The 6742-nt window shown below is 41.8% G+C and overlaps 1 pseudogene; it reads right to left on the bottom strand.

Annotated features, from left to right (window-relative positions):
- Window positions 1-4402: 4402 nt before the first annotated feature.
- LOC103736376 lies at window positions 4403-6538 on the bottom strand (annotated as a pseudogene).
- Between the last annotated feature and the right edge of the window lie 204 nt (window positions 6539-6742).

The raw sequence follows: 6742 nt of genomic DNA, 5'->3' as shown, positions 1-6742 counted from the left end.
AAAAGGCTCCTTGTGTGGAAAAGGTACTATCTGGACTAATATGTGGCTTAAGTAGAGTGACCATGGGGGTCATTAGTAAAAATTCTGATGATGATAAATACCTGTTGTGAGGCACTCCATTATTTGGCTGTAGGACTGCTCCCATTGTGGGGTGAGTACTGTGGATGGGTGGGGATTGGCACCCTAGGGTGCCTTCTCCGTGTAGGTGATTTATGTTTCATAGGTGTGTGGATTGACTAGCTTCTCACCATATGGAAGTATGGAGACGTGCAAAGTGGGAAAAACAGCTTACTTGTAATTTCATGGTGAACTGCAGACCCTGGAGCTGGAAGGATCCTTGAGAGGATGTTTTGGAATCCTTTTCTGGCAGGAAAGTTTTCCTTGTTATATAGGAGAGTTGGGTGAGAACCAATGAGCTCAGTGACGTACCTAAGGAAACCCAGTATTTTGATAAGAAATCCTTGTAAAGATATAATAATGTGTTTTATGATTTTTCAAAAATTAAGTTTTTAATGCTAAATGCTGCTTCTAAATACAGTGTAAAAATTCATATAAAAAGATTTTGGAGGTGTTATATTTAGGAGGGCAGAAAAAGGAAGGAGTTTAAAGTTTAGAAACAAGAACCAGAGCCAGACCTGCAACAGCCAAGAAATGTACTCCTTGGATTCAGGAAGACAAACAAAGGGCTGATAAAAACTGTTCCTTGAGGAATGATTATCTGTGTTCTGATCCTATGTTATAGTCCAGATCTGCAGATGGCCCTCTCCCAGTGCAGAAAAGCTCACAAGACAGGCCCTGAAGGCCCCCTTGCAAAACAGGAACTGGCCAGGCAGCTGCATTTAGACTGTCTCAGCACAAGGCTGTTCCCCAGATAATTTTAGAAGATAAACAGGTTCCTGCAACCACTGATGTAAGAGCTGTCTCAGTACAGACTGTATCCCCTGAAACTGTAAAATTATTTTTGCCACCTTCCACATGCCCCAACTCGCCTATAAGAACTTCCTCAGCAGTCAGCAGGTGGCTGGTTGCTTTCTCTGCCCAGCTCAGCTGCCAACCAGCAGCAATCCTAAGACATAAACTTTGCTTTGCTGGAGTCCTCCTGTGTTTTCTCTGGCTATTCTCTACCTGGTTTTTATCTAACAACCTGGGAGCAGTCTGGTCTTATATAGGAACTTTGCTGCACAGCTGCAAGAATTAAGTCCATTCCAGGATCTGGTGTCCTTGAGGGTCTCTTTTCTGAAGATTATTTGCTCAGGCAGATGGGTGAGTTATCTATAGCCAGGTGGGCTCCACAAGCAGTCTCTATATGTCCAGGGAGTGATCAGTTGATAAGGCTTGAGCAAGGCCAGACTTGAGCAAGGCCCAGCTGCCAATTTAGGGCCCGTTAGTCCTGTGGCTCTTCTGGAATTCACATATTCTATCAGGAGGAGCATTATGATTGTAGTAGCTTTAAAAGTAATAACATACATTAATTAGTGCATTAAATGAATAAATGAAAAAATATTAAATAAAATGGTCAGCTGGTGTCTCTAGCTACACTCATCTGCTCGTACAATCTGGGTCCCTGTTACATTTAGGAGGACAGAAAATGGAAGGAGTTTAGAGTTTAGAAATAAGAGCCATCTTTATTTAAAGAACACAGAGGAGGAAAAAAGCCTTTCCATCCTACGAAGGCGTGTGAATTGAAGGGAGGGGCAGGTTCCAGTTTTATAGGAATTCTGCTGCATACAGCTGCAAGAGTTAACTCCCTGCCAGGGTCTGGTGTCCTAGAGGCCTCTCTCCCAAGATTATTTTCTCAGGCAGGTGAGCTATCTTAGGACACTAAAGGAGACACTAAAGGAGACAGTCTTCTCAGTCCAGGGAGTGGCCAGTTGGTAAAGCTTGAGAAAAGCCAGGCTGTCAATTTAGGGCTAGTTGGCCACTTTAAGGGATTATGGCTTTCCCTAATGAGGCTTGTGGCTCTTCTGCAATTCAAACATTCTATCAGTCCCCACTGTGAAAGTGAGCTCAAGAACTCTGAGCCCGGGACACTTTAATAGTTGAGGAAAGAGACTATTATTCCTGCTGGAAACCCAAATAAGAGGCTGAATTCAGCAAGTCCAGAGTGGAGCACAGCAAGCTGGAGAACCAGCATCAGAAAAAGGCAAGGGGATTCTGAAGTTAGGAGATTTGCACTGCTTACTGTGGTGGTTTGAATGAGAATGTCACCCATGAGCTCCAAGTGTTTTGAACACTTGGACCCTTGTTTTTGGTCATGTATGGGGAGGGTCATGGAGCCATTAGGAACCCTCTTCCATTTTGGAGGAAGCATGTCACTGGGGGAAGGCTTTGAGAACATATAGCCAAGCCTATTTCTAATCTGTCATTATTTGCTTCCTGTGCCTGTTTGAAGATGGGAGTGCTCAGCTCTTTGCTCTGGCCACCTCTGCCACTCTCTACTACCATGATGGACTCATCCCTCTGAAATTGTAAGCCAGATAACTCTTCCTTCCACTAATTGCCTTGGTCATGGTATTTTATCACAGTAACAGAAAAGTAACTACTATACTTACTGTACCTTGATCTCCAGCCCCCATTACCTAGAGGAGCAAAGAATCAAGACCAGAATGGCAGAGTTGTTTTGTAGTAATTTCGTCCAAGATAAAACCTTCCCTCTTTGGGGAAGCTAAGGGAACAGCAGGATTCTCTAAAGGAAAGTAAACAACAGGAAACTCTAAATTTAGAAAGTGGTTTTGAGGGGAGGTAAAACTTTGTATCCTTCAGAGAAGCTCATTAAGATCAAGAAGTCCCTGAAATTGACCAGGTTTACTAAGCAGCTCCTTCCCCAGGCATATATAAGCCGTAAGAACTGCTGAGAGATGCTTTCAGAGCAGCTAGGTTTCCTGCTTTTGTGAGCTGTCACCCATGTTTAGGTGGGCTTTTGGTGATGCAGCTGTCTGTGAGTCATTTCTGCTCCTGTAAGTAACCCCTCAAGTATATTAGTGTAAGCAACTCCAGTAAAACGCATTGGTTCACCAAGTTGGATTTTGGTGCTATTCCTAACTTGGTCTGTTGTTGATTCCTTAACTGAAGTGAGACATTTGTTCTTGTTTCACCAGGAAAGGACTCAAAGAACAGTGAAAGGTGAAATATGATGTAGAATCTTGATGTAAGCATCAGACTCAACCCTGCCCGCAAGTTGCACAGATAATGGAGAGACAGCCACAGAAATGTGGAAAAGGGGTCTCGTGTCCCCACACGTCCAACCCTATTGTAGATGCAGAAAAACTGTAGGGATCAGTGATCAGGACTGCAGGAAACTTGAGGTGGAATTTAGTGCTTTATCCTGACAGATCCGAAAAAACAAACATGGATGAGCAGGTTTTCCACACTCACTTAGAGCCATAGGCAGAGAATGCCCTGCACAGAATCTACTAACCTATGTGGAGTTAGGATTCTAATTTGCAGTTCTTGGGAAACCAGGGCAGAAGTCTCACAGAAAATTGTCTTCAGCACAGAAATCATTCTGTCTACTAGGTCGTAATTTGGCTGAATTTCTTATACTGGCAACCCACCGTCCACTTGTGGAGTATGATTAAAATGAAAGACAAAGGAGCTGAAAGGAGGACTCAGTGGATAAAAGCACTGGCTGCTCTTGTAGAGGACTCAGGCACCCACATGGCACCTGACATGTGTGTGTGACTCAAATTCCAGGGGTTCTGCCTCCCTCTTCTGGCCTGTATAGGTATTGTCTGCATAGACAAAACACTCATACACAATGTTTAAATAAATAAGTAAAGTTTTAATTAAAGAAAGACAAGGAGTGGGTGACATCATACCTCCCCAACCACCCAACCAGGAAGAAATTTACTCAAGGCACAATGACTGCAGTTTTACTGCTAATTTTAATTTTTATTTATTTTTTTATTTTTAAGTAAAGTTTCAGGATTTACACTTTATCTTTTATTACATTATTGTATGTGTGTGTGTGTGTGTGTGTGTGTGTGTGTTGTGTGCCCTTACCTCTGTATGCATGTGGAAGTCAGAGGACAGCTGATGGTCGTGAGGTCTTTTCTTCCACCACGTAGGACCTCGGGAATAAACTCAGGTTGTCAGGGTGGTGACGAGGGCCCTATGTTGCCTGCCCTAAATTTAAAGTCAGTTGAGAAATATTTTTTAAAAAGCTACAGAAACTGATAGGGAAATATTGATGACACACATGGAGAGAAAGAACAATTTAGAAAGAATTACTATGGAAGTGCTTTTAGCAGAAAAAATGTAAACATGTTCAAAATTAAGCAGTGATGCATTGGGAACAGAAAACGAAATAGCAACAATTTTAGGGTAGTTAAATAGGATATCAAAAACCACAGCATTTGTTTCAGAGGTGATGTTTCCTTTTACTTCGTTGTTAATTCATCCATCAATGATGAGAGGCTGCTCTGAGGAGTCTTCCCAGAGCCCCTTTCACATCCTTGTTCCTCAGGCTATAGATGAAGGGATTCAGCATGGGGGTGGCCACAGTATACATCACTGAGGCAATAGTGCTTCCTTGGGAAGAATGAGTCATAGCAGAACTAAGGTAAACACCCAGAGTGATCCATAGAACAGGCAGACCACTCAGAGTTGAGACCCACCAGTGAAAAACGCTTTGTATTTGCTAACAGTGGAAGACATCTTCAAAAAGGCAGAGACAATCTGAGAGCAAGAGAAAATGATGCTTGCAGGAAACGTTCCCAGTACTTCAGTGGCCACATACACACGTATATTATTTATTAAAGTATCAGAGCTGGCCACCATGAGAATCTGAGTTAGTTCACAGAAGAAATGGAAGATTTCAGTTCCTGTGAAAAAAGGTCAATTCTTTCATTAGTAGAAAATGAAGCAGGAAGACCAAGAAATTGATGATACATGAAATCTGGACCAAGAGTCAACAGATATGATTGTTCATGATTACTGTAGTTTAGGGGGTGACAAATGACCACAAAATGTTTAAAAACATCATTTCTGGTAGCAAACTATCCATTCCTGCAAAACCCATAAATAATATGCTTGTGTGAGATATTCTAAGTAGGAGATGTCCTTACTCTGTCTTGGATGTTGGTTAGGATCTTTGGGACAGTAGTAGAGGTGAAACAAATGTCCACAAAGGATAAGTAAGATAGAAGTACATGGGATCTATATTTAGTATACAGTAAGAAATCATATTTGCCTAGGACTATGACAGAGATAGCATTTTCTCTAGGATCTAAGAACTCTCCAGCCATGTGCATTTGGCCATATTTACAGTGCCCCATATGCATTCCCTCCCATTTAGATAGCCTTAAATTCAGTTAGATAGACCTTAATGTATACGTCAAAAAAAAATGAAATCTGGTTGGGGTCCTATGAGAGGATGCTGATAGGGGAGGAGACCTAAATATGATTAATATGTATTGTATGAAATGCACAAAAATTCAAAAAAATATACATTGAGAAGAAAAAAAGAATTACTTGGGAATGTGGAGGTGGGAGTCAGTGCTGGTGTCCAGAATGGTTAGCAGGTTCCTGAGCACTGTGACCAGACACGTGGACAGTAACATCTATAGCTAAGAACTGTTTGACAGGGTCAGCAGGAGGAACTGTGATACTTCTGTGTGGTTTTCTCTTTCCATCTCCTTGATAAGCAAGCAGATATTTAGAAGGCATAAAAGTAGACCTCAGTAGTCATCACCTCTCTCTTCTAACTTTGAATAGGTGTCTTTGTCCTCCGTGATGCCTGCCTGCCCCCTTTTTCACCTAAGTGGTATTTTTCAGTAGGCTTTTCAGCTAATACGTTTCCCTCTGGTTTTTCATACCACCTAAGTTTTATTTACACATCTTCTCTCTCACCCTGTCTAACCTTCCTCCTCCCTTCCAAGCTAAAGTACCCCCAATTTCTCCATAATTTTCCTTGATAGTATATGTCTCTTATTACCCCCTCCTGAGCTAATTCTTTCCCTTTGCCCCCATGGTTCCCTGTCTATCCTTCACTCCCCACTTCTCGGTTGACTCATGCAAACTCAACAAGACAAAAGTCCATCATAGAACTGGGGAAATGGGCCACAGGCAACATCCTTAGCTGAGGAGTTAGTGGCAGGTGATTATTGCTAAGTGAGGCAGATTTCATATTCTTTAAGGAAGTGACTCTAGATATGATGGCTAGACGCCACTTGATGAATTCACAATAAGGGACATCTAGATACACAAACTTGACTAAATAGACCTTAACTTATACGTCAAAAAAAAATGAAATCTGGTTGGGGTCCTATGAGAGGATGCTGATAGGGGAGGAGACCTAAATATGATTAAGATGTATTGTATGAAATGCACAAAAATTCAATAAAAATATACATTGAGAAGAAAAAAGAAAGAATTACTTGGGAATGTGGGGGTGGGAGTCAGTGCTCGTGGCCAGAATGGTTAGCAGTTTCCTGAGCACTGTGACCAGATACATGGACAGTAACATCTACCGCTAAGAACTGTTTGAGAGGGTCAGCAGGATGAACTGTGATACTTCTGTGTGGTTTTCTCTTTCCATCTCCTTGATAAGCAAGCAGATATTTAGAAAGCATAAAAGTAGACCTCAGTAATCATCACCTCTCTCTTCTACCTTTTAATAGGTATCTTTGTCCACCGTGATGCCTGCCTGCCCCCTTTTTCACCTATCCAAGGGTTAGTTCATTTCACTCTTAAATGTCCATATTTTTCAACTTTTACTAAATTCAGCAGAAATCTCTCTGCC

This window comes from Nannospalax galili, unplaced genomic scaffold (genome assembly GCF_000622305.1).
Source record: "Nannospalax galili isolate Female #2095 unplaced genomic scaffold, S.galili_v1.0 scaffold558, whole genome shotgun sequence".
Taxonomy (NCBI): domain Eukaryota; kingdom Metazoa; phylum Chordata; class Mammalia; order Rodentia; family Spalacidae; genus Nannospalax; species Nannospalax galili.
This window is presented reverse-complemented; position numbering and strand designations above follow the sequence as displayed.